The sequence below is a fragment of the Mirounga leonina genome, unplaced genomic scaffold (assembly GCF_011800145.1).
Source record: "Mirounga leonina isolate KUSES-001 unplaced genomic scaffold, KU_Mleo_1.0 Mir_127, whole genome shotgun sequence".
Classification (NCBI taxonomy): Eukaryota; Metazoa; Chordata; class Mammalia; order Carnivora; family Phocidae; genus Mirounga; species Mirounga leonina.
The window spans coordinates 63478912-63493153 of NW_023270316.1; positions in this window are offsets into that span (position 1 = coordinate 63478912).

Consider the following 14242-nt stretch of genomic DNA (forward strand, 5'->3'; position numbering starts at 1 on the left):
TATGCAAACACCGAAATGACACACCATCAAGTTTGAACTTGCAGAGGATGGTTCTTTTTCTCTCCACCCCCGCATGTCTATTGCTACCTTAGTGAGGCAGAAGAGAAGCCATGGTGACAGTCTGAAAAGCAGATACAAGTTTCTAGAGGCAGACCACAGGCAGACGTACCACACCTTGTGTGGGATGTGGTAAATACTTATTGACTAATTGTGAGTTTGCAGCTAGGTAGCTAGGTCACAAGACCAATCTTTGCTCCAAGCCCCAATCTTGAGCTTTGTGTCATTCATTTGCTCAGGCTCTGAATTAAAAGAAAACCAAGCCAACCTAACAAAGCAAAGCAAATGGTCTCTGCCATAGACCTTATGACTTAGCCCAAGACAAGTGATGGAGGAGAAAATTGCAGATTTTATCAGCATTATGGAAGAAATGCAAGATGGCCCCCGTAGTGTAATGTTTGGACTTTACTGAAAGTTCTCTCATTTGTGCTATGAAAATGCGATGGCATCTAGAGATTTAATGACAGATTCCATAATCCAAACATATGAGGAAAGAACTTTTTTTTTTTTGCATTTTGCTTTCTTTACGTAATGACTAAGGATAGGAAGGTTTAGCTGCTGCTTTGGGAGGTTCTGCATACACGGACTGCCCTGCACCTGCGGTCAGAGGGAGGAACACGGGAGTGAGACAGAGGGAGGCAGGGAGAAGATTTTAATATTTCAGAGGAGATACTGCAGTTGAATCAAGTAAGCGAAGGGTACAAAGAATAGAAAGATTTCAGGAAAAGGCATTTATGTGAAGGGGTTTGAGAGAAATGGGGCAGTTAATTATTGTGCAAATTAAAGACCAGGAGAGTTAGCAGTACTCTGTTTCTCACTTTTGGTTTCTGGGGACATGGCAGCACTACTTGGATCTGCAGGGAAGCGAGAGCATAAAAACAAAGGTGGCAAGAATGGGAAGGCGCTCCTCTTCATTGAGCATGCTCAGTGAATTTTCATGATTCTGAATTTAACATGTCAAAGGCTCATTTGTTTATTTCAAAACTTGTTCTTTCGTAGAAGGCATTAGGGAGTTGTGGGTATAAAAGAACTTTGATATTCTGCCACATAACTCTGTAATCTCTCAAATCCCCAATTTTCTCATAATATGGATCTCTTAGGTGATTGTGAGAATTAAGGTAATGAGTACTACACCTGCGATGGAGAGTAGCCTAGGTAAGTGTTGCTCTTCCCATCTTTCTCTCTTTCTTGCTAAAGACTTCACTAATGTATTAACCTAAGACTCACAGTGCCATTGTATGTAGATGTGTGTGTGTGGTGTGTGTGTGTATGTGTGTGCGTGTGCACGTGCCTACATTTCATAGCTTGAAACTCCCTAAGAGAGGATTTTTTTTTTTTGTCTGTTTTTGGTCTGTTTCTGCCAGGAAAGTGCCTGACACATAATAAATGCTCAGTAAATGTTTTTATTAAAGAGTTATGTTGTTTTATTAACAAATCCTGTAATTGACTTGATAATGTCCTGAATTAATACAAAGAAAAAAGCAAGCAAAACTAAACCCCGTTGGGATTGTTAGTGAGAAATACCCAAATAATCCCATCACCACCTGGAGCAGCTAAATCTTAATATTTGGGAGAAGCTAAAACAGCATCCCTAACAGAATAGTGCTGAAAAATAGAGTCTGTTCCTATTTATGTCACCCGAGTGTTACACAGATTGTAGGGAATTTCAACATTTCTCTCAGAGAGGGAATAAAAGATTAGCAGAAACAAATAAATGCACACATGGCACATAAGGGGGGATATGATACATAAGAATGAAGACCACTGCCCAAGGGGTGTAGGGTAACGTGAGAGGAAGAGATCAGTTAGAGCCGATTCCTCCATCCTATCTTTGGACCAAGCACGTACGTGGGAAGAAGGGCAATAGCTTCTCAGAAATTGATTCTATCTGGGAGATTGAAAGTGTCTTGCATCTTTTGGAAAACTTAACAGAAACCCAGTCACCTCCTCCTGACTCCAACCTCTACCCTCTACACACATGGAGGGCTGGAGCATCCCAAAGGACCTTAACATTGTCTCTGTGCCCTGTAAGAAAACCTATATTCTGAATTACTTGGCAAGGGAAGGAAGAAATCTTGGGTGTAGAGACACCCTCTCGGGGCTGGGATCGTTGGAACTAAGCTTTTGAATTGAGGAAAATGACATGAATGTCCTGCAGATAATCTTCTTGTCCTTCTTGTTAATCTTTCTGTTCCTAAAACTCAGATAGTGTCAGACACATAGTGCTCAGAATTTTTGTGAACAAATACATCTTACCCTGTGGTCCCCACCTCTTTAAGTGAGGATGGGGGTGGGGGTTAGGTGCATCATCTTTCATATTTCTCATAGAAGCAAATGATGGAAAGCACTATCATGTGCCTTAAAGCCCTCCAAAAAGGCAAGCTACATATGAATATTAGAATTAATGCTTAGAGTGACAAAAAAAGTATTTTTCCATATGTTCTCTTTGGGAGAAAAACTTCTCATCCAGTTTTTTTTTTTAAGAGTTTATTTATTTATTTGAGAGAAAGTGAGGGGGTGTGTGTGTGAGAGAGAAAGAGAGAGAGAGAGCACGAGCAGGGCAGAGGGAGAGGGAGAGGAAGAAGCAGACCCCAAGCTGAGCCGGGAGCCTGATGTGTGGCTCAGCCTCCTGGGATCCTGACCTGAGCCAAAGGCAGACCCTTAACTGACTAAGCCACCCAGATGCTCCCCCATCCAGTTTTAAAGTGAAGACAAAATTGGTTCAGTAATTATTTCCAGAGAGGAAAAGGTTAAATTTTGTTCCCGTCTAAATTTTTTCTCTATTAGCTTTTGTTTTAATCTCAACTGTAAGAGTTACTGCCTGTAAACAGCTAGGGTCTTGCCCAGGTCTTCAGTTCAATGACTCATACAAACTCATGGTAAGAAGAGGATTTGGAACTGATTTTGTAATCAGCCCGCTTTCTTTGTGAAGCATGGTTAGCAGATAAAATATAGAGTATTTAGAAAAAAGGACAGTGGAAACTTCTGCCCCCATTCTCTTCTTCTAAAGAAAATAGAAAGAAAAATACTACATGTCTATTTATTTTAAGCATATTTTCAGATGAGATAAGGCGCGTTCAGGGTGGTATGGCCGTAGACCTCAGAGTGCTTACCAAAGAGGTCAAAACACATGAGGCTATTCTGTTTTTTAATTTTTGTTCTCTAATCTATCCACTGATAAAGAGCAGAGCTCAGAATAAGATAGCAAGAGTTTCCAAATTTGCAAAGTCTAGATGAATCAAGATTTAAACAAAAGAAGGCAATTACTATGCTTGTTAGTGCACATTTTTTCCATTCTCTACCCCCGTCCTCACCTGTTTCTCACAAAGGTAATAAAACATGATTGAACTTCAATCTCATTATCATCTTTAAAGTTCAAGGTAACTACAGACAGATTTTTGAGAGTAAGGGAGTCTGGATCTTTGGATCATCCCTTTCTTCTTAAAGATGTGTGCCTCGTAGCCAAAAAAGTCAACTTTTTTCTCTCAAGTTTCAGTTTAAATTCTAGGTTCTGTGTGAGCACCAAATAGCTTGGGGGGAAAAAATATATATCTGGTTTTTTTCTTCTGAGTTTCCAGGAACCAAAGAATGAGTATACAAAAAGAATGGTTTAAGGTGTTTTATATTCTTATATATTGTCTTTCGTGTTTCCAACATAATCTATTTTTACATATTCATATCTGTTTCTGTATTCTTCATTTTGTTGTAGCATTATCATCCATGTATGTGAAGGTGCAATATTATGGTGATTTCTTAATGTCTTAACAAATACCAAAAATTACGTAAAATACTCAATGTTTAAAAATAAATATTCAGTCCTTTTAAGCTTCTCTTCTGTCTCTAGCTCACCTAGCTTTTCAATAGCCTTTGGATCAAACCAGTCACACTGTGATGTCATATCCACGGAGGCTCGGCACTGATATGAGCTTCAAGTTCAGCCGAAGCTGCCGGCGCAGAGGAATTCGGTAATGGGTAGGTCTCAACGCAGAAGTACGTATGTTGTTGGTCTCCTTCTAGTACTTCAGTCCACATTAAAGGTCATAAAGGGGTAGGGAGATTTCAGATTCAAATTTAACTCGACCCAAATTGGATATTAGGGCTTTCAGCCCATGGCTTCAGTGTCTTCGATTCTGGAGTGGGAAATGGACACACAATTAGGCATAAGCCCAAGCATGTGGCCTGGGTATGCAAGGAAGGTTAGAGGAAATGGGGCAGGGGTGTGGACTGGAGGAGAAGGTGTCAGGTAAAGGCTCAGTGTATGTTTACGGCAGCAAGATTAATTATACTCTGCTGCTGCATGTTGGCGTGTCTAAGCCCATCTGAATGCAGACTGCCATGATGAGGACTGGCTCAGTATCTGAGTTGAGCAAAGGCTGAAAGTTCAATAAAGTTAATTCCTGCAGAGGAGAGGAGCTGGAGAAATTAGGCACTAACTAGTCCATCTTGGAAGCAACCCAGATCAGAACATATGAGCTGGCTGTGTGTGTCTCGGGATCCATGTGAAAATGCCCTTCTTCCATTCATCATTGGTTTTGATATCCTTCGACCCACTCCACACAGTCAAGCCATACATAAATATATAGGTATTGTTACTGTCTCAAGTGTGATAGAATAAAAAACCTGATAGTCCATGAAATAGATCGACATTTGGTTCTATTTGTTTTGTGACAGTGTAAACAGCATAACATTTTCATCAAAATAGAAACTAAAAATCACAATACAGCATGAGTGCCAACTCACAGATGTTTATTGTTACCACATCAGCCTATGTCCCATGAATCATGAAGACTCCTGCCTTTATTTTGGGTGGGGGGTGTTGCTATTTGTACCTTTTAATGCTCCTCACCAGATCCAGTACACCACAAAGAAAGCCCGTCTCTACTTTATGGCAGAGACTTCTCACTGTCACATATTCCATTTTCTCTTCTTGGCCAAGAATAAAGAGCACATTGTGCAGCTTCCCTTGAAGTTCATTTGGTGATGGGTGACTGAGTTTGGCCATGGAAAGTGGGCAGAGGTGAGATATGCAATTTCCACCCCTGGTGATAAGACCCCATGGGAGATCCTCCTCTTGACTTTCTCCCATGTGGGGAGATGAAAAGATGAAAGAAGCCTGCATTGCTGCTTGTTGCTTGGGGCACAATTGTCCAGACCACATCTAACTCCTGTGTGATTAAGAAATTTACTTTTCTGTGAAAAGCCCCTGAGATTTTGGGGCTAGTTTAGCCTATCCCAGAGGCAAGAATGATAATCTCACTTGTTATGGGGGCATTTGAAATTTACTGAGATACATGCTAAAGAAAAATCAATCAAAGGCAGGGAAGGGGCAGTTAACACATTATTCTTTTGGACGAACTGGAAAACAAGGGATCTGAATCTTAAAACCAAGCTCAAATGACCTCATGTCGTTGAGTGAATTCTTTATTGCTGTATTACAAATTACCCCAAACTTAGTGCCTAAAAATACTAAATTATTTGTTATTTCCAGTTTCTGGGGTTCAGGAATCTGGGAGTGGCTCAGCTGGGTAATTGTAGCTCAGGATCTCAGATAAGATTACAATCAAATGTCAGTCAGGGCTCTAGTCATCTAAAGGCTTTACTGAGGCTGGAGGATCCAGTAGCAAAAGAAGCTCACTCACATGACTGTTCACTGGAGGTCTGTTTCTCATCCAGGGAAGTCTTGCTAGGACTGTTCACAGCATGGCAGCAAATCCCAGAGTGAGGGATCCCAAGGAGAAAGGCAAAAGCCACCGTGTCTTTTATACTTACTCTTGGAAGTGACATACCATATACAATACAATTTTGACTCTAACTTTGGTTATATTTCATGGGTTAAGAGCACAGTCTCCTACAAGGCTGCCTTCAACTTCAAACACTAGCTTCAAGCTCAGGGTTCCCAGACCACCTGCACTTTTGATCAACCAGCTACAAATCTGTGGCTTCTTACTATCCCCTCAGGCTCAGTAATTCGTTGGAATGACTCAGAACTCAGGAAGGCACTATATTTACAATTATTTTAAAGGATACAGATCAGAACCAGCCAAATGAAGAGTCGAAAAGGCAAGGTCTAGAAGGGTCTCAAGCACAAAGCTTCCATGTCTTCAGGATACATCACCCCAGTGGTATTGTTGTGTGTCACCACCCAGGGAGCTCACCCAGCTTCTGTGATGTCCAGGGTTTTCATTAAGGTTTTGTTCCATGTGCTTGATTGACTGAATCATTGACCAGTGTATTAAATTCAATGTCAGCCTTCTGTTTCCTCCCAGGAGATCTGGTTGGTATCATGTGGCTCTAAGTCCCACCCCTGTAGGTCACGTGGTTGGTTTTTCTGGTGTGGCTGGCCCTCACTGTGAAACTATCTAGGGACCTTTCAAGAGTCAGCTCAGTAGCATAAGTCATGGTGTGGTCTGAGAGGTGCACTATGAAAAACAGACACTAACCCTAACTTTTTGTCCCAGGAACCAGGGATGAAGGCCAGGAAAATTCCTTATTATATGGTATCATGCTTCTGCCATATTCTATTTCCATATAGACCATCCCTGACATAATTTCGGCACAAGCACCAAAAGTCAGGGATCATCGGGAACCACCTCAGAGGCTGTCCACTGCACCTAATACAAACAAAATCAAAATATTCATATATTCTTACAAAATATTCTTGAAATTATTGAAGTACTTTTACGTAACAGGCAAACAACAAATAATTTGGGTGTGAATTGAAATATAGCAAGTAGAAATGTAATTTTTTTCTTTTGGAAAAATGAATTATGTTTAATTGAAAATTATATCAATCACACTCAGTTCGCAGTTAGTAGTATTTAAGAAAGAACTAATGGAAATACGAATTTGTATTAATGGGATAAATTCTTTTTAATAATATTACACTGAATATAAATTAAGAAAAGAAGTTTTTAGTATGAAAGCTTTGTAATCTATCCTAAGATAAATGAGGAATGAACAAAGATCAAATAAAAGAAAACCAGGATCTTTTATTTGGCACTCATTTTTAAATCAATATGTCTGCATTAAGGGACATTCTTCTGCTTAGTGCAATCAATTTTCTTTCCTTTCTAATATGACATAGAAATTAATTTTAAGCATAATCTTTCCACTACATTACAAAGTAAAAGGACTTAAGGAAAGTGTAAAAACAATCAGAATTAATCTTTAACTAAAGGTAAAATAGCAACTCGGTTATATGGCTCAATAATTAATGAATACAGTATATTTAAATAAATGTGTTATCTTTATTTCTTTAATCATAAATTTAAACCAAATGACTTTGGATGCTATCATACTTAGAAAATTTAACTAGGTATGTTCTATTTGAAGATTAAATTACAGATTTAATTTATTTTATTCCCAAATCATATATTTTTTGATCCTCTGAACTGAATCTTTTCCTCATTGAAGCTTAATGGTATAAGGTTTTGTTTCATTCTGTTGACTCTTCTTTTGATAAGAGGCCTTTGCAAATGGCCTAAAGAACCAAAAGGGAGTATGCTCTCTTACAGGAGCTATTTCTTATCTTCATCCTTGTTGATGAATTTTAACAGAATTATTATAAAATCAAAACAACCCATTCTTTGCCTTTTTTCCTTTGTGCAATATAGCAAAATACACGACACAATAAAAATCTCTCAAGAAATACAACTTTAGGATTTAGAGTTGCCTTTTGGGGGAGTTATTTTAAACCGTAAACCAGCTTATTTTTAAGTCATCTTGGATTAAATCTCAGCATTTGTCTGGCAGCATAGATGAAAATTCCATAGAGGACATTCGGAGGCCAGTGGGGCTTGTAAGAATTATTTTATTTATATCCACGAGAAGACAAAGATCAAGGGTATTTGAAAATAAATCAAGCCAGCAGTGGAAGAACCAGGCAATTATGACCTGATGACAAAAGAGGCAATTTCTTGCCTGGATATTCAGATACCAGATTACGAGTTCCCATGAAAAACAGGATTCACGTATCAAAGCTTCTCAATTTAACTGTAGGCATTGAGCTGCGCAGATTTAGTAGATTCTGAGATGCACCTCTCCAAGACTGCATTGCTAGAAAGAAAGAGATTCTAGTTTGGTCCAAAAACTTAACCAACTGAGCCACCCAGGCGCCCCTGTTCGGTCCAAAAACTTAAAAATCTCTAGAAAATCTCTGTCTTTCATCAGTTTTCATTCTGATGAAATCTAGGAGTCTGTCCAGCAGATAGATCCACCCACAGTGCATGGTAGCATAAAGTGCAGTAGTACTGATGGGAAATAGAGTTAAGCCCCAAAGCTACTTTAAAAGACATCCCATCGGGGGCACCTGGGTGGCTCAGTCGGTTAAGCGGCTGCCTTCGGCTTAGGTCGTGATCCCGGGGTTCTGGGATTGAGCCCCACATCAGGCTGCTCAGCAGAGAGCCTGCTTCTCCCTCTCCCTCTGCCTGCCGCTTCCCTTGCTTGTGCGCTCTCTCTCTCTCTCTCTCTTTCTCTCTGTGTCAAATAAATAAATAATCTTAAAAAAAAATAAATAAATAAAAGACATCCCATCTCCGGGCGAGAGAGCTATTTTCAGAACAGCAGATTAAATGATGGTATCTGGGCCAGGACTTGGACCATTTAAAAAAATCACTAAAAGCAGCAGTAACTATTTTTTGACCACTTACTTTATGTAAAGTTCTATGCTCTGCTTAATGAAGAAATAAAGAGACATCAAAGACACCATTTTACTTTCAAGGTGTCTAAACAGAGTGTAGAAGGATGGTAGATGGGTAAAAATAATAAACGAGAAGTGAATGACACTGGAAATTTTCCTGAGCTATGTAAAGTTAGTATCTGAGTAAGCCCATAGGCACAGGGATCTCTGGAGTAAGAGAAGAGAGTTCCCTGAATAAAGAGGGGAGAAAGATGGTATTTACACCTGTTCCATTGGAACAGTGGAAATCTGGAGGTGAGTAGAGCCAGGAGCCTGAAAATATAGGTTTGGGGGCAGAAGTGAAAGTGCAGGAATTTAGTTCTTTTCACTTTAGATAATAGGAAGTTCTCAAAGATGAGTCTTTCAGAAGGATTAATAAGTTGGCAACCTTCAGAATGACCTGTAGATAGAGAAATGGACGTGCAGAGAGCAGGAGGCCACTGGAGTAATTTGAGACCAGAAGGATGTGAACTTTTACAGTGGCAATCATAAAATGAATCATATGAAATTATTGATAGTTGACTATTTTGGACCTACCTAAGTAGAGATTTCCTACGGTTCAATAAAGTAAAGGATTGGCGAAATTCAACATTTGAACAAAATATGTGAAGGTAACTGGAAGAAAGATGCTACCACAAACAGAAATAAGAAACCTAGAGCAAGGGGCGCCTGGGTGGCTCAGTTGGTTAAGCAACTGCCTTCGGCTTAGGTCATGATCCTGGAGTCCCGGGATCGAGTCCCGCATCGGGCTCCCTGCTCGGCAGGGAGTCTGCTTCTCCCTCTGATCCTCCCCCTCTCATGCTCTCTGTCTCCCATTCTCTCTCTCAGATAAATAAATAAAAAATCTAAAAAAAAAAAAAAAAGAAAAAGAAACCTAGAGCAAGAGGGGCGCCTGGGTGGCTCAGTTGGTTAAGCGTCTGCCTTTGGGTCAGGTCATGATCCCAGGGTCCTGGGATGGAGCCCCTCCTTGGGCTCCCTGCTCAGCAGGGAGTCTGCTTGTCACTCTCCGTCTGCCCCTCACCCCACTCATGCTTGCACTCTCTCTCAAATAAATAAATAAAATCTTTTTTTTTTTAAAGAATAAACTTCGGGAAGGAAAGCCAATGGTATGCTTCCCCCTTCCCCCAAATGGTCAGGTTAAAAAGCCCAATTTTAAATATATTGTATTTGATGGGTGCCTGGGTGGCTCAGATGGTTAAGCATCTGCCTTCAGCTCAGGTCATGATCCCAGGGTCCTGGGATCGAGTCCCGCATCAGGCTCCCTGCTCCTTGGGAGCCTGCTTCTCCCTCTGCCTCTCTCTCTCTCTCTCTCTTTGTCTCTCATGAATAAATAAATGAAATCTTTAAAAAAATAAATAAATTAAAAAATAAATATATTGTATTTGAGGTGACAAGAGGGAGATGTCCATTGGTAGTTGAATATGCAGAACTGGATGGAACTCAGGGCAAAGTCAAGGATGAAAATGTGGTTTTAGAAATTCATGTTACAGGCCAGGAGAATGAATAGGATCTCTGAAGAAGGAAGGGTGGGTGACAAAAGAATAAGATCAAAGACCCATTTTTTAAAAGTGAGGGGCAAATGGGAGGGATCAGAAGTCAAAGGGGAAATGGTTCAATGGGATTCCCCCATCATGTGAAGTGAGTATCAGTCATTGGTTTTGAACTTAGAAGGTGATTCATAATATGGGGGGAAGCCAGCTCAGTAGTGGAATGGGGATGAAGCCAGACTGTTTAGGAAAAGGGAGGCCATGGATAAAGGTGGTTGTAGCTTTCTATGATGGAGGGGACAGGCCCAACCTATAAATCTGGCTAGTTAATAGAAGCAAAATTCAACTGTGCTCTGTGACCTCAGCCCCTCAGGAAGGAGAAGCAGTGATCTCTTAAAGTTCTGTGCATGTTTGGGCTTCTCTCTGGCACTCAGAATCATCTCCCTTAGAGCACTCCAGAATATAAATAGATGAAACTGTCTTAAAGAAGTTCCAGTTTACATTTAAGAACCAGAGCCGTGTTTACCCTACTGGTGTTGATTGTGTTCTTGTGAATTCCCACCCCGACCTCAGCTGCCAGGCCTGAAGCATTCACATCCAGGTGCGGGGGCCTGTGGAGGCAGTTTGGATGGGGCGAGACTGCCAGGGCCCTCGGATCAGGAGTCGAGATAAACCTGATAGAAACTGGCACACACAGCTCGCAGAGCTCCTTCCTGTTCTCATTCTCAGTTTTTGTTTAGCCCAAACACTCGAACCTGAGTCAAATGCCATCCATAGCAACCATCATGACTCAAAAAATGAGCTTATTCGTTCCCATTTGTATTATTTCTTTGTGAGACATTCTCGTCTTTTCGATTCATGGTTATTCCATCCATTTCTATCTCTCTCACACACACACACACACATATATATAAATGTATATATACATATATATTTACTGTTTGAGTTACTGAAAACTGTTTCAAGAACTGCGTCAGCACCACGTGGAAATTGCAGAGAAAGCTTATCACAATCTGGACACTATGAAGATAATAGGGAAATTAACTGGATCACATTCACACTGCCATATCCAACTGTACATTGAATCCTGATTTCATTCACCGAAATATTTTTATTATGCTAAAGAAAATTTTCCTAAATTGTTTTTTTCCCCTAACTTTGGTTATGATTATGTCTGTAACTTTAGTATTAAACTAAACTTTTCATTTAGACTCAAAATGACTTTAGCATTACATAAACGTAGTATAGTGTTAACAGACATTTTCTCATAGTAGACATCACACAGAAACAGGACTTTATAGACTTTCCCTCTTTTATCACAAGTACCTATGGTGAGACTTACAAATTAGAAGACTCTACTCTCTGTCTGCCTCCTGAGCCAGACCCTGATCCCTACTGTCAGGGAGATGTCTTAGAACAAGCTTGGACCTGAGCTGGCAGGCGTGGATGGGAGACAGAAGGGTATTCTACTAAGTGCTTATATTAATTGCATTTTCTAATATAGGCTTATTTAATTTTCTTAACTTTAGGGATGGATGTTGGAGGTGAGGCATGAAGGAGATAGATTTAACATTTTCTTTTTCTTTTTTTTTTTTTTTTTAAGTAGGCTTCACGCCCCGTGTGGAGCCCAATGCAGGGCTTGAACTCACAACCCTGAGATCGAGACCTGAGCTGAGATCAAGAGTCAGACACTTAATTGGCTGAGCCATCCAGGCACCCCTGACATTTGTCTTAACATAAAATAAAAGAGGTAAGAATAGGACATGGCATTTTACCATGAGTAACATCATTGGAATTTACTATTGAGAAGAGAAATTGTACAGAGTTCAGTTATGGGTAAAACAACTGCCTTTAGGGTTTTGTGTGTGTGTGTGCTTTTTTTTAAAGGATTTTATTTATTTATTTGACAGAGACACAGCAAGAGAGGGAATATAAGCAGGGGGAGCGGTAGAGGGAGAGGGAGAAGCAGGCTCCCCACTGAGCAAGGAGCCCGATGCGGGGCTCGATCCCAGGACCCTGGGATCATGACCTGAGCCGAAGGCAGATGCTCAACGACTGAGCCACCCAGACGCCCTGCCTTTAGGTTTTGAAGAGCTTGAAGGGCCTAGCGAAGGCACACCAGGATAAACAGAAGCCACTGAAATCTATGTCATGATATGGAGAATACAATTTAAAATAAACTAACAGAAGAGGAATATAGAGTTTCTTCTACCTTTCATGGGGGGAACGTGTGGGTCAATGATCGTAATGGTGCCCTTCAATCCACAAAATCTACTGGGTGCCTACTGCGTGCCAGCCACTATTCTAAGCACTGGAAATACAACAGGAGAAAGTCCTTGACCTCATGGAATATAACATATATGCCCCTGTGTGCTAGGCACTGGGAACACAGGAATGTTTCTCAGCCTTAACATCACTCTCCCAGAGAAAGACAGATGTACAAACACTCAAGTAAGTGCAAAAATACAATGTACTCAGTGGAGAAACTCTTACTCAGATAAGTCACTGGTGGGGCACCACTTATTTAAGAGTATTACAGGAAAACTGTTGTCTTAAATAAAGCTGGTGAAAAGTTTTCAGCTAAAATTCTGGATGCTCAGAAAATAGAGATGATACAGGACATTATATTTAACTTCTGTTGCTCTTTCAGTTTTGAGATTGGCAAAGCCCAGAGTAGCAAGTGGCAAGGAAGTTGCTAGTACATCTAGGCAGGACTTCTGTTTATGCCTCCCAACTGGATAGTGTTGGTTCAACCACTCTGAATCAATTCATTCTTTTCTTCATTTGTTCTGTGCTTAAAGATGCCCTCTAGGAAGAAGAAACAGAGAACTCAGTTTTATGGACCCCACTTGGTTACTGCAAGATTTTCCTGTCTTTGGTATGCATACCAAGTAAAAGGTATCTTTTAACAATAATGCTGTAACAAAGACAAGTTTTGTTGGTTGTATTGTAGGTAACCAAAGTGCTAATTACTATCAGAAGAGAGGCTGATAAATTTCACCACCAGCCATTCTTCATTACCAACGCATACTCTTTGGGCCACGTAAGCATCACCAATCTTGTTAGCTAGACATAAACGTCTGCCTGAGTTTAATCAGTATGTATGAAAGAGAAGACCTAAGGATCATAAAATTCTTGCTCCGATCTTCCCTTCAGTGTACTTCAAACGATTCCTTTAAACGGTGTTTGAGGGGCGCCTGGGTGGCTCAGATGGTTGAGCGTCTGCCTTCGGCTCAGGTCATGATCCCAGGGTCCTGGGATCGAGTCCCGCATCGGGATCCCTGCTCCTTGGGAGCCTGCTTCTCCCTCTGCCTCTCTCTCTCTCTCTCTGTCTCTCATGAATAAATAAATAAAGTATTTAAAAAATAAATAAATAAACAGTGTTTGATCTCTTCTTTTGGTAAAGAGCCACGCACCAAATAAAAATACAGCGATTCTAATTTCACAAAAGCCATGTGTAGCTATTACTTGGTCCTCACAATTATTTTAGTGAATAAAACACGGGTCTTGGTTACAAGAAACAGCTGCCACCTGAAAAGGAGGGGTGTGGTGCCACTCTTTGCTCTTGGCATCAGATCAAGACTTCCGTTCTTTCCCCCAAACTTTCCTCATTGGATTAGAAGACAATGAGGAAAACCATGGCAGAAGAAATAATGATTTCTTCCATTACTTCACTGTTTTCTTGGTGTCCTGGTAGAAACAGAGGCTTCATTTGGCCAGTGTTCCCTTAGTTTGTTTTCTCTTTAAAAGAGAAAACATTTGGGATTTAAATATCAGCTCTCTTGGCCTTTATGTTGAATGGGCAAACATGGTGGTAGGCCAAACTCGTGGTGCCTCGGCACACAGCCACACAGCGCGCCCATCTACACTAGTAGTCATTGTTTTCTTTACCCCCACTGCATGCGCAGTTGAGAATGTTACTGATGCAGAAGTAGTCATAAGATTCAGGGGTCTTCTACTATGCTAGACATCGAAAGATTTGCCAGAAATGTAGAGTAATGCCAATTTTCTCACTGTTTTG